Below are 18777 nucleotides of genomic sequence, written 5' to 3'. Positions count from 1 at the left end.
TGAGAGACTTACAAACCAAACACTCTGAGTGGAAATCCAAATAAATACTTTAAAAAGAAATGTCACAGACTTCAAACTGAACAGAAATCAATATCTTTCAAAAGCATCCTCAAAGTAAATTATCTGGTGGCATCTTGTGTAGTGTAAAACAAGAAAGCTTTCTCCATTGCAGAGGAGCTAATTCTGCCCAGTGTCATGGATATGTGCTGAAAGTTACCAGGTTAGGTGAAGTGAAACATTTGGCTACACAATGAAACTTTATGTAGAAGAGTAGATGATATGAGTGACAACACTGAAACAGGGCTTCATAAGGGGAGAACAAACAAGCCTGTCTTTTACCATACAGCTGACCAAGTCCACTGATGTTAGTAATGCTGCTTAATTGTGAGTTTTTGACATGAGATGATTGTTTCTTGAAGACTTGCAAGCTCCAACACCAGAACAACAGTCGATGAGTGTTTACATTGTCTTTTTTGAATTTTAATTGAAAATGGACTTAATTGGAAACACTGTTTGGGTGTTTGTATGGATAATACTTCTTCAATAATAAGTAGACATAACGGTATAGTGAAGCAAATATAGGAGAGAACATTGGAAGCACTGTTTCCCACATTATGAAAGCTTGGCCTCAAAAATGTTGCCAGACCTATCAAATACCATTGATGTTGCTGTGAGAATGGCAGAGCATGTGCAACGTTTGTATTGCATTGAAGTAAGAAGGGAGCAGCACTGTGGCACGGTGGTTAGCATTGCTGCTTCGCGGCACTTGGGCCCCAGCTTGAATTTTGGACCTGGGCTGCTATGTATATGGAGTTAGTATGTTCTCCCCATGTTTACATAGGTCGCTTCCAACACTCTGGTGTTCTCCAATACATATTGGTAAGCTAATTGGCTTCTGGGCAAATTGGCCCTAGGTGTGTGTGTGTTCATGTCTACAGTATGTTTGTGTCTGTTTGTCTGCCCTGCAATGCACTGGCATCCTGTACAGTATAGGGTATTTAAGTCTCTCAGACATTTTCTCAATTACCTTAGGCTTAGAACAATTGTTATTAATTGACTGCATTTGCCTTGCTATTTGTGAGCTAGGAGGCAAGAAAACATAGAGGATGATTAAAGTTGCAGATGATCAAGGGGTGTTCCAAATGATTTAATCAAGCAAAAAGAAAGAGAACAACGTTTCGGCCGTGGAGCCTTCTTCAGGTATCTTCTTCACACCTGAGGAAGGCTCCACGGCCGAAACGTTGTGTTCTCTTTCTTCTTTTTTTCAGCATGGAATAAACTTATTACTTGTTCCTTAAGATAACCTTACTAGTTACCTAACTATAACTACAGGAACAGAAGAGGAAGGATGACAGGAGAAGAAAGGGAAGAGAAAAGAGTAATCTCATTATTCATCATCCTCCTCTTCCTTCAAAGCTAAGCCGTGGGAAAAATCTTTTTTCTAATCAGTCTTGGAACAAGATTCTGTATAGTTAACCTAAGTAACATTGTAAGAGATACAGTAACTTCCTTATTTTAGGAAATACTGATTCAGTCCATTCCTCAATTAGTAAAACACTGTTAGAATAGGGAATTTGGATTCCATTCACTTTCATGGATTTATGTTTCAGAGAGAAAAACGTAGTCCTGGGTGGGATTTATTTTTAATGGGATGCAAGTTCTCTTTATTTGACCGTTAGGATATTCAGTTTATAAGAGAAGAGAATTATCCAGGATTATAGTAAACAGTCTTCTGAAACACATTGATTCTACCTATCTATATACAGTTTAGTGCAGATATTTATTTATATTTGTCTTACCTAAGCTTCGGTCTGAATATTACTCCATCATCAGTGCTGCGCCAGAAAAAACAAACATTTTTGTAATGCTGAGAATACACTCTGCCCACTGTTTTATTGCAATATTTTATATCCCATTTAGTCATTGCAGGAGTCTGTTTCTAATTATTATTTCTTATGACCTGACCTTTTTGACATACTGTATAGGCAATTGGACCTTCAGGTGCAAAAGGTGGAAAACACCTGCTTTATATATCCTCCTGGAACTTATCCCCATTAACACCATTTATATATATATACTGTATATATTCTAACCTAAATGCTCTGCATATATTTTTTCCAGAAAATAAAATCACTGTCCTTCAATATAAGGAGTAGCAGACAAAGAAAAAGACTTTAAAGAAAAGTAAAAAAATTCAATAAAATGAGTAATATACAGTATGTGTATTGAATGTTTGCTATGCTACTAGCATTTGCAATGCAAACAAATTGGCCCTTGGGGGTAATAAAGACACTCACAATTTCTCTTTCATGATCTCATTCACGTATGCATCATTGTCTTCTTATGTATGTTTCAAACCTGTGACCTTTTGATGTGAAGAAATTTATAGCAGGATGTGGAAATAAATATCATGAATGTATTTGGATGACAAATATGGTTGCTTGGTAAAATAATCAGCTATCAATGCATTACCTTGCTTTTTTGGCAGGTGTGCGAAATCACCTCACAATTTTGTTTTTGTGATTTGTTTACATTACTACTTTTTTTTACTTGTGGTCATCAATCAATCAATCAATCAAAGTTTATTTATCAAATGCACAACAATACGGCGTGCAGCAGTAGTTGCTGGCAATGAAATGTCTTTTTCTGCGAGCTCACAAAAATGACAAGAATCACCAAAATCACAATAATTCATAAAAAACACAAAAAATCACCAAATTTAGGTTACATTTTTTAAGTTGAATAAAATCAATGTGAGTAAAGTTGTTATGTGTCCATGATGTATGCAATATATACATGTAGTGCAGTTATGCTGAATATAGTGAGAATTGTGTGTCCATGTAGCCATTACAGGTGATTTGCTAAGGAGCTGCGGGTTGGCTATTTAGCAGTCTTATTGCCTGGAGGTAGAACACAGTGACACAGTGTGGCAGAGTGGCACAGTGGTAGTGTTTAGCCTTGCAGTGCCCTGGGTTCAATTGTGGAGGTGCTATCTATATGTAGTTTATACTGTATGTTTTCTCCATATTTGCATGGGTTTCCAGTGTAACCTCTTTGAAAATGTATTACACAGCAAAAATGTATTTGACTTTGTTTGAATTGTTTCCAATGAAAGGCTCCAAATGTAATTATTAGTATTTATTATATGAGATAATTGTTATATAACAATAGCAATGAAGGGTGTTTCATATGGGGTCTTGTATGGTATGACGTCTTCTTGTGCAGCGTTTGGGGACTAGGGAGTAAAGACTAGTGGTTACAACTATGGAAACTGCACAAATCAAAATCTTTTATAGTAAAAAAGGCACCATTATAATAAGTTACTCATATAAAGACCCTGCTCATAGCTGAAAACAAAATAGAAGTATAAATGCAACATTCAACACAATGCATACCATTACCTTGATTTGGTTATTTCTATATCAGGAAATATCATTAATATCATGAAAACCCTGCATGTTCTCATTTAAGTAAAATCTTTACTATTCCTTGCAAGAATATCCAGGCATTCAATAAATGTTGAGAAGATGTAATTAAATAATAATTAAAAAATGATTAAACAAAATTATTAGTGCATTATTAGGTACCAGCTGTGTACCACAAGTCACTTCCAAATGAACACATTAAATAAAACGTTGTGAAACAAATCTGTACTGTAAATTAACAGCAAATAGTTTTTAGGAATAGTTTTTGATGCCGAAGAGCATCAATGTAATATTATAGTAAAGTGTATTACAAGCATAATCATTGCAGGTTTGAATTTAATAGATATTCACATCTGATATGAGCTCAGCTTTATTATCTTTGTGTTTAAAAAACTGTAGCTTTTTTGTTTTGGTGGTTAATGATAATAAATATAGAAGTACGTTCAGAGAGTTTTAACTGTCTAGTTGTAACCTATCTGAAAATATGTTATACAGGTGTGTAAGAGGATATTAAGAGCAATCATGGCAATTTTCATGTTTTGCACTGTTTACAGAATATTATACATAAAAGGTAAAATAATCTTTAGAAATGTTGCTTTTTCTTATTATGTCAATTAGTTCTCATACTGTATATCAAAGTAAACTACAAGCTTTAACCTTTTTACTACATGTTACACAGCAGTAACAATATTAAGAGGACTTTCTAGTATTTTTATGTAATGAGTGATTTAAAAACAGAATTTTGACTTTATGAATTTAATTATAACAAATTTCAAAAGCTGCAAGTCAAAATAGTTTTGGACTTCAGTGAAGCATCTAAGTGAAAATGAGGTTGCCCTCACCATTTTTCATATGCACACATAAGAAGGAACACTCTCTGGATATTACACATTTCCTGTTGTCTCAGAGGTGATTTCAAGAAGACTGAACATGAGATCTGCTCTCAGGACACCTGCAGAGGAGACTAGGCCCAGTTTATTTGTGAATATATTTGAAACCATTTGTGCAAATCATTTCTTTGACATACTGTACATGTATTGGCCTTCAATGGAAAACATTCTCCTGCTGGGTTCGTAGAACAGAGAGAGACAGTGAAATCCAATCAACACAGCCAAGGCACTAAGGCTATTTATTACCCTTTGAGCATTTTAGCAATATCTACAGTATATCTGAAATAGTAATTTACACCAAAAGTAATAATGATTTTCATTCCATTTATTGTATCAATGCTTTGGTTGTCCCAGTAGACTTGCAATACTGATTGTAAGATTGATTGAAAAGAGAAGAGTGACAATAGAATAGTTCTTCAAAGGCGTTCCTTGAACTGAATTTCATTTGCATAAAACTATCCCTAAATCACAAAAAAAAACAGTAGCGTTGAAATTGAGGAGACGTCTAAATAAATGGAGTGCAGTGTGCTCTGCTGTTTCTAAACCTATTTGTAAGAAACTGACCAGGTTTTTGAGCATGCTTTGGAATGTCTTAAAATGAGAGTTTCACATTTTCTTGTGACACAGTCTATATTCCTCATTTTGGCTGTATTTTTTAGGATCTAGTAATCTTAAATCTAATTTTCATTAGGTATTTTCACTTTTTTAATAACAACTTGTAAATGAGTCCTCTGAACAGATATATGTTTTTCATATTATGAAACAGGTGCCCACCTGTAGTCTATATGCCTTAGTCCTGCTGTACTACTGTGTACATGCTCCATATACTGTATATGTTATTCTCCAGGGAAGGAAACTTTGCTAATAAGACCCTGAACACCTACAGTAGGTGTCTTATGAAATGGCACAGCTAGGAAACCAACCATTCTCCACCTTACTAAGCAAAGTTGTAGTTTCTGTAATCCAGAGGTTAGGTGCTAAATGCCCATTCCCATTGGCTGCTTGATTTAAAGCAATTATTTTTTTAGAGAAATTATTCTATTGATTAAATTGCTTAAAAATAGCGATCATTCTTGGTTTCAGAGTAAGTCCTTAAGAGCATACCAATATCTTCATTCCCATTCCATGCTGTCACAATTCCAGATTGTTGGCAGTCATTTTGTAAAGAGTTCTGAATCTGTTGTACAATAATTGCAGGAAATGAGGCAAGCTTCAAAGGATTCTATCCATCTCTTTTGCATCAGTCTGCCTCATACCCATATCCATTTTTGGAACAGGAATCTCACTTAATTGCTGTTCATCTGAGAAAGCAAAGAAGTGGGGACAAAGTACTAAGGCAAAATCCTCTTTTTATGTTACTGTGGGTGGAATTTACAGATGTGAAATCACCTTAATTTGTTCATGCTGAGAAGCTCAACAGTCTCTAACCATGCTGGGAGCTGCTCCACGAAGCAGGTGGTATACTCAATGAGCACTACTCTCTGAAGATGGTGTATGAAGTAATGATTGATTGACATGCAAAAAAAAAGCATGTTCATGATCGTTTACTCTCTTTGTCTACCAAAGTACAATATTGCTTACTTCCTGAGCTTAATGACCATGATACAAAAATGAACATGTTTCACTTATTTTCTTATAACAGCCTATTCTATAAAGAAATTACATAGGACCCTGGTTTATGATTTTATCCTTGTTTCCATCTCCCCTACCTCTAGAATGATTAAATATTAGCAGGTGTAAAACTGTTAGTTGCAGATTATTTAACAAAGTAAAGTAGAGCTGATTCTTTACCATTTTCAGAGCTACTATAAAGACACATTGATAAACAGTACTGGAAAGAAAATAAAAGTGTAATGACATCAACTAAGGTCATTTGGGAGTTATGTGCATTTAAAATTAGACATGTGGCTTAGACAAAGGCCAAGTTAGTTGGAAAAAAAACATCAAGCCTAACACCTGCAATGGACTAGTGTCCTGTACAGGATGTACATGCCTTGCACCCATTGATTGCTGGGATAGGTTTGGCTCCCCTGTGACCTTGAACTGGAAGAAGCAGAAAGAAAATGAATGGATGGATTAAACCTAACCTTGAAACATTAGGTCTATTTAGACTACATTTGCCTGCCTCTAAGCCACAGAAATCACAGGGTGCTCCACTCCATATTATGTTTTTAGATGTCAGTAACGTATCTTATAATTTAACTCATGTAATTAGCTAATTAACATGCTGATTACATTGAAAGTACAAGCCCAAGATGGAATTTAGCTAGGAAAAATGGATATGGATATAGTTTTCATGAACAGTGCTATTAGATATTTAATGACCAAATAGTTAGGACCTTGGTTTACCATTTCAACCAAAATATACAGTATAAGAAACAAGTAATAGGTTTATTCCATGCTGAAAAGAGAAGAAAGAAAACACAATGTTTCGGCCGTGGAGCCTTCTTCAGGCGCCTTCTTCTTCCAGCTCTTCTTTCACGGACGAAACATTGTGTTTTCTTTCTTCTCTTTTCAGCATGGAATAAACCTATTACTATTAATATAGTGTCAACATTTACAATAAATTTTAATTATACAATTCATTTTACAAATACAATTTCCTTGTACTTTTTATATGGCAATGTAGAATATTATTTTTAAAGTCATTTCTATGATCGAACAATGAATGAAGACATTAGTGCTGAAATTCCCCATAACAGAACAAGATTGTTGGAGCTTCTGCTCCAACTATAGGTTACACTATGCTGGATCCCCTAAGGTAAAAAAAAAGACAGGCAGGACAACAACAAGATAGCATAGGAAAGTAATGGCTCGGCTAGAAGAGATGGTTTTATTATAAAGCTGAAAGCTGAGAGAATTGAGACCAAAATCAGATGGAGAAAGATAATGCAATACCCACAACATAACAGAAAGGAATGAGTAAGTATTTAAAGTGGGTGTATGATACAAATGAAGTAACAATCCCAGAATACTCCCAGAATGAAGTAATTCACATAGCAACATTATCTTGGGAAAATATGGTCTTCTGTAAGTAAGTATAAGGTCCTACAACCTCTACAACATAGTGTACCTAGTCACAATACTAGGGTATCATATTGGATGTTTTGGTACAGAAGGAAGAGTTCCATCTGCTGGTCCAAAAAGGAAAAAGTCATGCAGGAATACAGGGCTGAAAATGGGGGGCACGTCCAAAGTGCGCTGGTGCACGGGGGAGGTGTGGCCGAGGCAAACAATCCAAAAGTAATCCATAGAGGGAATCCAAAAACGCAAGAAAGTCCATAGCCAGGTGATCCATCCAAACAAGGAATTAAAAACACGAACCAGGTCGGAAGCGGCGGACAAGGAACAGGAACAGAGGTTAAAACCTTAACGGGACCAGACGCTTCCAGGTCCCGGACTCGCACGGTGCGGAATCGAGATGCAGAGCCAGGATGAACATCAGCGCCTGGCTTTTAAGGTGGGCTGGGAAAAGTGGTCAGTTGCACAGAATTAAGTCTGAAGTGAAAGGGCTGGAGCACCCTTAAGGAGGAGGGACTATAATCGTGACAATACTATTTTCAGGAAAACCAGGTTTCCGCTACAATATCTCCCTTCTGAATAATAACCAGGTCTAACAGTGCTTGACTTTTAAGATTTGATAAGACTAGGCTACAAATCAGTCATGCTCTTGTTGACCAATGTCCATCGGTTTGGAGCACTGCAGGATAACAGAACAGCAATAACATTTTATGAAATGGCTCAGATGGCACAATAGGTGGTGGTTAGCATTAATGCCTCAAAGCTCATTAGGTTTGGGTTTAACTCTGGACTAATGCACCTTGTGTTTCAGGTTTTAAAAGTTATTATTGGAGCAATAATAATAATAATAAATTCCTTTCATATTAGTATTGCTTAAGTGGGTTAGACATTTTAGTCCTCTTCCATAGAAAACTTTTACTAAATTGTATGTATTGCATTTACAGAATAAACCAAAGAACACAGTCTTCAAATACCATCGATGTTACACTGATGATAAATGAAAATGACTAATAAGTGGAAAGGAAGGAATGAAATTTTGTTCTTTAGTTTAAAACCATCTATTTCTAAGGACACAATCTAAATAGAATCCATTATATCAAAATCTGTCATGCAGTAAAATCAAAATGATGTTCTTGGCTACCAACATCTTTTTTTATTCCAAGCTGTCAAACATCCCTAATCATACAAAGAGGTTGATAGGATCAACCTTTGGTCTCTCTGGAATTGAGCTTCCTTGATTTCTTATTTCTTCAGAGCATTTTTATATTACTAGTAAATTCACCTGGTTGACATCACAGACTTAGTTTTGGTTGTGCAGGGTGCTTCATAGATTAGGTGCTTCATTGACTTAGAATAAAATTATTCAGCGTTCCTACAATACTGTTAATTCCTTTATGAAGAACAGAAAATATGCATTGCTGCCTCAATATTAATCTGTTTCACTGATGGAAATTGTGATAATGTGGAGTTACTACCTATGTACAGTACATTAATAGTACATAAAAAAGTTTTGCTTCTCTACATTTCATTAGGAATTAATATATGACAGGTTCTCTGAGCATAAAAGACTTACCTGTCAGCTGTAAATTGTTGTTGTAGTTCACAATTTAATGGAACAAACTCCAGAAATCCATTTTATGAAGTTCATTTAATGCTTACTTAAAAACTAAGGTAGTGTTTTTCTCATCTAAGCATTTTTTGTTGCATAATAATTCTGTGATACAAGCCTATTATATTTTTTTTCTTAAGGTAGCCAGTTGGTACAATATACTTGAGCCTTTCATACAGATAAAGTACTTGAGACTTAAGCAGAAAAGATGACCTGCAATGAAAAGACTGGGAAGATAGGAAGGCACAGAACACTGGACAGCTTAAACCCCAAGGCCATTCTGTGCATTTCATCAAAGCCTGCCAAGTTATATGATCATTTTTATGATACAGACAACTGTAGACCAGGGAATGAAGTTAAAAGTGAATTCATTTCACTTCTGACAGAAGTCACTTTTGAACTTACAGATGAAGGACAAACATTTAAGATTTATGTGTCATCTGGTCCATGTGAAAAAATAACACAAAAATACTTCAATCTCTCAGTTAATTCTATAATGTTAGGTAAAAGCACAGTGAATAATACCCTGTCTGTTTTCCTTCCAAACACTTGTACACAAGGCTTTTTAATGTTCACAGTTTTGAGTTGTGTTTACCAAGAGTTTAGCAAATAGAAATTAACATATAAAGTGCAATTCAGATGAAAAGCTATAATGAGAGACAAGTTTCACAGATAATAATTTAATCTTCCCAGGTTTATCTAAGTAACTAACTAAACTAAAGTAAGTAACGAAACAGCAGCAAAAGGGTTTTTATGCTGAATGATGCTTCTGTTCTACATTATTTAAAATCTGTATGTAAAACTTTCTATTTTTAGTGGTGCACTTTTTACAGTGGTGAATGAATTAAGCAATATAAATTTCAATTAATCTAATTGTATTGAGTTAGATGCTGTCTAATTGCATTATAGAAATCATTTGATTTGCCAAGTGTGTGAAAAATTACTTTTAAGACGTATGGAATATTTTGTGTTTGAGGATTTTTGATAAATGTTGATTGCTATAAGTGTTTTCTTCAAAAACGTCACTTTTAAATAAATGTGAGAAGTAAGTATGGTGAGTATTACAACTGATTTTCCTTTAGTTGTATTATTTTAATTAATATGAGATCCACTGTAATAACAAAAGCATCATCCTAGTAGTTTACTTGTAAGAACAATGGTTATAAACAGGGGGAAGCCATTGGCCCATCTAAGCCATTTAGAAGTTAGTAGTTAATTCATCTTATTTGACGTTTCTTGAAAGCTTCAATATTATGGATGGGTAGCTTGTTCTATATTTTACTGAAAAGGTTGTGGAAGAAGTGCCATGTGTTAAGAAAATGTAATGGGCTAAATAGCTGCTGCTTATGGAGGGTTATGTGAGATAAATAACGGAGGATGGTGGAAAAAACGTCTTTATTGCAGAATAAATGTTCTGGTCTTTCTGATTGTATTGCTCTTGGTATGAAACTTTACTTTTAGATTAACCCATGAACAAGAAAGGTCTTTGCAGCAGCAAAAGTCTAAAAGAACATCAGTTTTAATAAACTGATAGTGCCTCTGGATAGAAACATACAATAACATTACTGATTCCACATTACTTTTGTCCTGTAATTCATAAATGAATGAAAGCTGTGACAGTGGGAAGGGATTTCCTCCTGTGTACCACTACAGGGTTCTCTAGTTGTTCCCTCTCTACCTAAGTAATGCGTGAGAATGTATATCAGCACCACCTGGGTTCTTCATTGGAAACCCTATATTACATTCTCACATGATTTCCCTGTGTTCACTATAGAACCATGGCACTAGCTGAAAAGATAAGGCCCTTTCTCATCTTTAGAGAGATTTCTATACTTGCTTAGAACCTCACCGTTCATTATATCTCACGGGCTGAAATAACATAACTCGGAGTGACTACGCACCAGCTCTCTACCTCATCCTGAGGTATCAAATTCCCACCAGTGAAAAGGCAGCCAGAAATCTACACTGTTACATTTGGCTCCCAATGTGGGGCTGCCTTTACCTTATAGTCACCATGTCTGTTAAAAGAAGCTGTTCGAGTCCTCACTGCTTCTCTGACTGTCCGGAGAGAGGCTAATGAGCTACAGCTGTGGGATCAAGACACATTACACACACAGCTCTCCATGCTCCAGGAGTCAGCCTCTGCCCAAACTCGCTACCTGAAGATGATGTGGAGGCATACCTTTGAGCATTTGAGAGGACGACAGAGTGACTTCAGTGGAATCATAACCTGTAGGCCAGCATCGTAGCCCCTTTCCTGTTTGGAGAAGCTCAGAAGGCGTACGACTTGGGCAGCTCTTCTGCCTCTGACTATGACCATCTCAAAATGGAGGTTTTAGACCGGGAGAGGGTTGTGACCCATGTCCGAGCCCAACGTTTCCATGAGTGGCATCATGATCCCCAAGTATCCAATCGCTCCCAGATGTTTAATCTCAGTTACCTGGCTAAAGACTGTCTGAAAACGGATACTTTATCACAGAACAAGATAGTAGAGAGTAAAAAAAGTTAAAAACAGAGACAGTTGTCTGTGAACTGGGTAAACGTGGTGGAAAGGATGTCAAAGCCTCTCTCCTTCTTCTCCTCTAAGATATAGGAGAACAGAGGCTTTCTCATCCTGCACAGACCCCCTTGACAGTTGGGAAATGGGGATCTAACAGCTGAATTTCCCAGAGACCAAACAGAAGATCCTACCCTTACCCATGCTAGAGCCCAGGTAGTAGAACTGAACAGGCAACCTGTCGAAGGCCGCCAGAAGCATTCAATGTCTTTTATCACCAAGAACAGCCTCTTATATCAATGTAAGGGGGTGAACCAGAATAGACTTCTGGTACCTATGGAGCACCAACAGTTCGTACTCCAGCTAGCTCATTCAGATCTGCTGGGAGGGCGTCTCGGGGTAGACAAGATGCATGAGAGGGTCTTAAAAAGTTTTTTTGGGCCAAGCATATACGCTGACGTCAGGCGATAATGCACAACTTACCCTGAATGTCAGCTCATTTAGCCAAAGTCCCACTTACATACACCGTTGAACCCCCACCCTGTGATTGAAGAGCCCTTCGTACATATTGCCATGGATATCTTAGATCCCTTACCGAAAACTGCCCAGGGGCACGAATACATATTAGTCATCATTGACTACACCTCCCGATATTCAGAGGCTATAACACTTTGGAGGGCTTTCAGCAAAAATATTGCTGAGATGGTAAATCTTTTCACCAGGGTTGGACTTCCTAAAGAAATATTAACCAACCAGGGAACTCCATTTACCTCTCGGCTGATGCGGGAGGGGAGGTCGCAGATCTTCTGAGAGTAAATATTTTGAGGACTTCGGAATATCACTGCCCAGATTGATGGCTTGGTGGAGAGGTTTAATAAGACTCTAAAACATAGGTCAAAGAAAGTTTCTCAAAGCAAAAAAAAGGACTAGGATCTACTTCTATCCCTGTTAATGTTCGCCATCCGGGAAGTGCCCCAAGCCTTGAATGGGTTCTTCCTGTTTGAGTTACTTTATGGAAGGCAAGCCCAAGGGATCTTCGACATTTCCTGAGAATCCTGAGAGATTGTGGCTCATCCCAGTTCAAACCATCAGTGGACCAACATCTCAGAGAAACACAGGACAGCCAAATATATATATTTTATAGATATAAGACTATAATTGTACTGTTCAACTTCAAACCTTTCAGCCCGGAGATCACGAAATGGTACTACTACCCACTCCTGAGTGCAAGCTTTACACTAGGTGGCTGGGTTCATATGATGTTTGCAAGCAGACAGGTCCTGTAACATATAAAATCTATCACCCAGACCGTAAAAATAAGGAGAACATATATCATGTTAATCTTTTGAAACCGTGGTGTGTGAATACAAAACCGGAGAGGGTGCCTCCTTCCTTATTGTCCTGTGTCTGTCCTGAGCACCTTTGTCACACCCACCTGTTCGTCTACCAGCCCAGTTCCTTGTCTCCTGCCCGTGTCTGTTCACTCCCTTCTGGATTGTGCTGTCTGCATAGGTTCCTGAAAGACACATCGTAACAAGCAGAGCCAAAGTGAAGCAAAAGGTCCCTTCATTCTGAAAACCTCCAAGTTAAATATTGAATAAGCTGAGTTCTGATTGGTTAAGAGTTGATTGAAGATGATTTCACAATGGCAAAGATGAATGATTTAATGAATCAATGGGGAGGGAGAAGAACCAAAGTCAGGAAGTGTGGAGCATAACATAAAAACAAACACATGGACCACACTGGGACGTAACAAACACATTTTAAAGGATGCATTACAGACAATACCATGAATAAAACTATAATGACCAGAATATAAAATGCTTCCTAGATTTGCTGATTGAACAATGCTTTCACAATATGAATACTAATATTACAATTTACTTCCGTGCCTTATACATAGAATTTGTTTAGTAAAATTGCCCTTCTAAAAAGAACCACTACTTAATTGTCTCATAAGTTTATAATCAAATTATCCCATTTGTATGGTTGGTAAAACAAGATGTATTTACTTTAGGTCAGGACCCTAGTTCTCTCATGTTGTTCCCCTCCAGGGGGAAGAATATATGGACCTCTGTTAGTCTTTCTTGGTGCTACTCATGTGCTCATCACACTCATTACATCATCTTACTTACTTTATTCAGTCTTCATGAATCACCAGACATCGAAGTAATCCACTAATTCTCAGTCTTAACTTTCCTAGCTAGTCCTGTTTAGTCAGTAATACCTCCCCTTAACAAACTGCTGGATCCCTGACAGAGCAGGAGCCAGGTTAATGGCTTCTATTCTCTAAGACCACCTATCTATCTGATAATGGTAAGGTGCATGGGTTACCTGGAACTCAACCTGTGCAACCCAGACTGCTATCTTAGCTACAGAGAGAAGGTATGCTTGGCGAGTGATGCACGCCTTCTCCTGGTGCCAGTGCTTCACTCAGCTCTCAACGGAGCACTTGATTTTCAATGGACTTAAAGGCACTACTACACAGCCTGCCTGTCCCTGTAACATCCCTCAGTATAGCCAAAGTTGTATTTTCTGAAGCCTCCTTAATCCATTAATGTTTTCCTGTGCTAATCATACTGCATTCAGACTGTACTAGCAACAAACAATTTTGATAAAAATGTGTTTCCTGTATAAAGATATCAGGTTAGTGCGATGATATTGTAATATGGGCAGAGCAAGATGTGTATATGTATTGTTGCATAGCTGAAATTTTTGTTTGTTTTAGCATGTATTTACTTTTTGTTGAATATTATTTGTTTTTCTAAATTTTATGGTGAAACCAAAGTAAAAATTTCACCTTTTTGGATGAACAATAAAATTATATAAAAACTTAAAAAAAACAAAAGAGTATTCAATCTAAAAGAGTATTCAGGATGTTTTATTTATAATGAAATGAGCCATATGTACTTTTGCCTATAGGAAAGTCCAATATCTAGGATACACTCTGGGCAGTGGACTCAGGTCAGCAAACAAGAAAGGAATTCAGTCATTCTTAAACTTGGTTGGTTGATATCATCACTTTATTCTTGGGTCTGCTAATATTGCATTTCTCCTCACAGAACTCAGTGCAGTGCTGCTTCAGGAGTTGGAAGGACAAGACAATCACATTGTGCTCTTTAGAATGTTATTACTCCCCCAAAGGAGAATCACTATTCACTATTCTATAATTATAATGGTGTGCCTAGCTATTAAATGTGCACTAAAGCGTCTCAGCCGCTGGGTAGATCCTTCATCCTGGAGAAAGATAATGTGCCCTGCAATGGCTAAAAAAACTATGAAGGCTGCCAATCATCACCTGACACTCTGGACTTTGTCACTACAACCATTCAAATTTGATGTTATTCATCGTCTACGACTAATTATACTGCTGATTTTCTGTCCTGACACCTGAACACAGATTTGACTGATTAAGGACTGTAAGGGTAAAAGCACTTTCATTACTGTGATGGCTTTGAACACATTGACAGTCTTGACCCAGCTGACAGTTTTCATGACTCTAACTGCTCTTATCATACTGACTTTACTGACCAATTAGACTATTCAGACTGCTGTTGTCTAATGGACTACCCTCTCATTCCTGAAGGAGGGGGGAAGTAATGCAATGAAGGGCTGTTGCATGCCATTATTGCATGATCTCTGCTGAGGTCACACATACACTTTCATTATTATTTTACCATTTAATTCTGGGAAATTTAATTTCCTTTGGCTAGATATCTTTTTATTTATAGTTTAATTATGGTACATAAGTACTGTTAATTTAATTTTGTTTATTTGCTATTGTTTTTATTTTCTTACATACTTGTTGCAGACCTTGACTGTTGTCTGTTTATTCCACCATTTTGTGTTGGTTTACAAACCCTTACTCACTTCTAGTCTAAATGGAGTGTTTACTGTCCATCAAGAGGAACTAGGAGAGGAGTTTAGGACATTTATTCTGGTACAGTACTTATGATGTATCATGTTTGTCTTGTCTTAGTATTTGTGGAGTATCCTTGTCTGTGTCCATTTAAATAGCTTGGGCGATTGTAGAGCTATTATTTGAAACTGCTGGTAAATTCCTTGGAAAAATTACCGTTAACTATTTTTGCTGAATTTCGTTTGTTTTTTTTCCTTTGTAAATATATTTTTGCATAAAAACACTTTTAAGTACACATATTACACATTTTGGACACATATTACACTATTATTTGTCAAGCTATTATAATTTATGATTTTTGTGACTATGTGGTATAAGTCACAGCATTGATTTATTTAGTCAAGAATATATTTCCAATTGATATGTGAAATGAAAGGGATTTTCATTCAGTGATTAATCTGCTTCATTCAGTTACCAAAAACTTTACAAATAAGGTGATATACTGTTCAGGGCATGGCATGATGTGCCTGTAAATTAAAATTTCGACAAAGAAGAACATATTAGTATTTTGACCTATAGTTCACGATAATTCTGTGAAAGATTGGGGCCAGTAAAATATATATTTAGGCCTGCTGCAGTAGACTCCTTAAATTGTACAAAATAACTTGACATTAAACACCTGTCACTGTAGAAATACAGGAATGATGCATATACTGCCTGTAGTACTAAAATGGAGGCCACATTTATCTACTGATTCACTTGCTTCCCTGAGGTATGTTGGAAAATAGCTAGATAACAAATCAGTCAGCGCACAGGTTGTAATATCCACAGGTATCCCTGTAATACAGAATGAGTCAGACTCTGACATTTAAAATGTCTTTGTAGTTGTTGTTATACATCCATTACACTTGTTTTGGAGCTGAAGTGTTAACAAATCAATCTATTGTTAAAGTACCGAAATATCAGACATGCAATATTCTTTAAATATTCATACTTGGTGAAACATGCCTATCTTTTTCTAATAAGCCAATTTAGCCATATTCATTTTAAGGTTGGTGTTTTTAACACAGGGTCAGCAGCCACTTCCTCAAACTAAGAGTTAGGAAAGGTAGTGTTCTGGTGACAAGGATCCAAAAGAAACAGCAAAGGAAAACAGAAACAGCTGTAATAATTTACAGTGTGTGTTTATGATTTCCGGGACTTTGGGGTCTTTTTACCTCCAACATATATATTAAATTCAAGAATCAGTGGGGAGCAAGCGCCAGTTAGTTACACCACCTGCTGACTTGGTGATTTATTTACCATTGGAAATTAGCCTTGATCTATTGTGAATAAAAGGCTTCTACAACAATCTGTTATCGGAGAACAGAATCTCTGTTGGCATTCATTCCCCCATTGACTCTCACATAGTGCGAAAGTGTCAGCTTTGAATACTCTGGCTCCCAGACTGATTTATGGTATGTCATACCAAATGCTTAAAATGTTCATAAAAGGAGTCTGAAGAATGAATTTCTTTCAGTACAGGTCTGGAGAGTATACAAAAAACACTTGTAAAGCAAAACATGCCATTTTTTCCATTTGCAAATTTAGTTTTAGAAATTATGGAAATGCATTCAGCATTTTGAAATTTGCATTGAGAACTATAGTTGACTATTGAAGAACACTTTGTTGTTCAATCAACACTTTGAATAGTGTTACAACAAATAGTGTTTCAAGTGTTAGAAATAAAAATGCCAGTAGTGTACTGTTCATTTTTTCATCTGTATTCACATTATTGTTTGTATAGCACTTTTTAATGTTTTTTTACTTCAAACTTCATCTCCTATTTCTAACTGGTAACGGCTTAGTGGCTAATTTAGTCAGATCCCCTGCCCTGAATATGTGATAAACTCTAAACCATACAGATGGCATGTTCAAATCCAGGCAGTGACTTCCGTCACTGTCTGTTCATAAATTAGAGCGGCAGCTGTGTCCAACTTCCAATAGGTATGTACTGTACTCTGCTGTTTCGTAAATCAAAAAAGAATAAATAAAATTGAAAAGCATTTCTTGGTACGGTATTTATGTTGACGACAGAGGTCACAATGGGTCCTAATTAAATATTAATATTTCAATCCAAACTTGCTAATTTAAAATAGACATATAAACAACTCTTCCACTTCAAGTATATAAAAAAGATGCTTCAAACAAAACTGCTTTGAGATTGTATTATTGTTAAACACACTATTACTGCTGTTACTGTATGTGAAATTGAAGCCACATTTAATCTTTTAAAAATATTGATGTCAAATTTGGGATGTGCCTAACTTATCTCCTAGTGTACAATTCAAATATTAACACTAGAATTAAATTACATTTAAGTTATTCTAGGCTGGCATCATGGCACAGTGGTTAGCATTGCTCCCTTGTAGTGTTAGAGCCCTGGGTTCAACTTAGGACCTTAGGTGTTGTGTGTGTGGAGTTTGTATGTTTGCATGGGTTTTCATCAGGTGCTCTGGTTTCCTCAGAAGATATACCAGTTGGTTAACTGGCTTCTGGGAAAAGCTGACTCTGGTGTGAGTGTGTGAGAGTTTCTGTTTGTGTCAGTGCAATGAACTGGCATCCTGTCCAGGTTGTGTCCTGACTTGGGCCTGTTGCTTGCCAGTATTTGATGAATTAGTTAAAATATTTAAGGTTTGGTTATTCAGCCATCAAAAAATGTATTTTAATAAATGCATCAACTGATTCTCTTTGAAAAAAATCATTTAAATTTGAAGAACTATGCAAGCAACCATTATTATTTAAAATTGAAATAGAATTCAAACAAAATTATGCTAGTATCATAACTAATCCACCACACCACTAAAATAAAGAAGCCATTTAGTTTCTGTGTGTAACATAAAAAGTACTCACATCATATTGATAAGGGATAAACAATAATTTTAATTATAGGTAAAGTGCATTAATTGGCACAGTCTTCCAAGTCAATGTGTTTCTACAGAAGCAAATGAATTCAAAGTTACAGTTTAACTACAAGCCCCATCTCATCTAAACTGTTATAATCAGACAAGGATGCAGAGAAATTATTAAATTCTCAAATTTAAAGGTCAGATAGGTCCAGTAAGCGCATGGTAATAAAAATTATATCAAGGTTATAAATTACATTTTGAATGCTAGAAATGTCAGTTCATTAACTATTTATAAATATGCAGATGTACAACACATTCTGTGTCATATTAAGACCATAGTATGAGGAAGTGTCAAAATAAACCATTTTAAATGTGGAAATACTGAACATTCAAAGAAAAAAATGATAATGGAATGGAAAGAGTTTTAATCAGCGTTGACATTAAATTTGTGTTTCAGAATAAGATAGAATTGTATGTGGTCCCATCAAACAGACAGAAGTAAACTAAGAGTTATTCATTAAAAATATAATAAATGAAATGCAAAAAGGTTTAAAGTTTGTCTTGAAATTCAACTCAAACTCCGGGACT

The sequence above is a fragment of the Lepisosteus oculatus genome, chromosome 10 (genome assembly GCF_040954835.1).
Source record: "Lepisosteus oculatus isolate fLepOcu1 chromosome 10, fLepOcu1.hap2, whole genome shotgun sequence".
In the NCBI taxonomy this organism is placed as follows: domain Eukaryota; kingdom Metazoa; phylum Chordata; class Actinopteri; order Semionotiformes; family Lepisosteidae; genus Lepisosteus; species Lepisosteus oculatus.
This window is presented reverse-complemented; position numbering follows the sequence as displayed.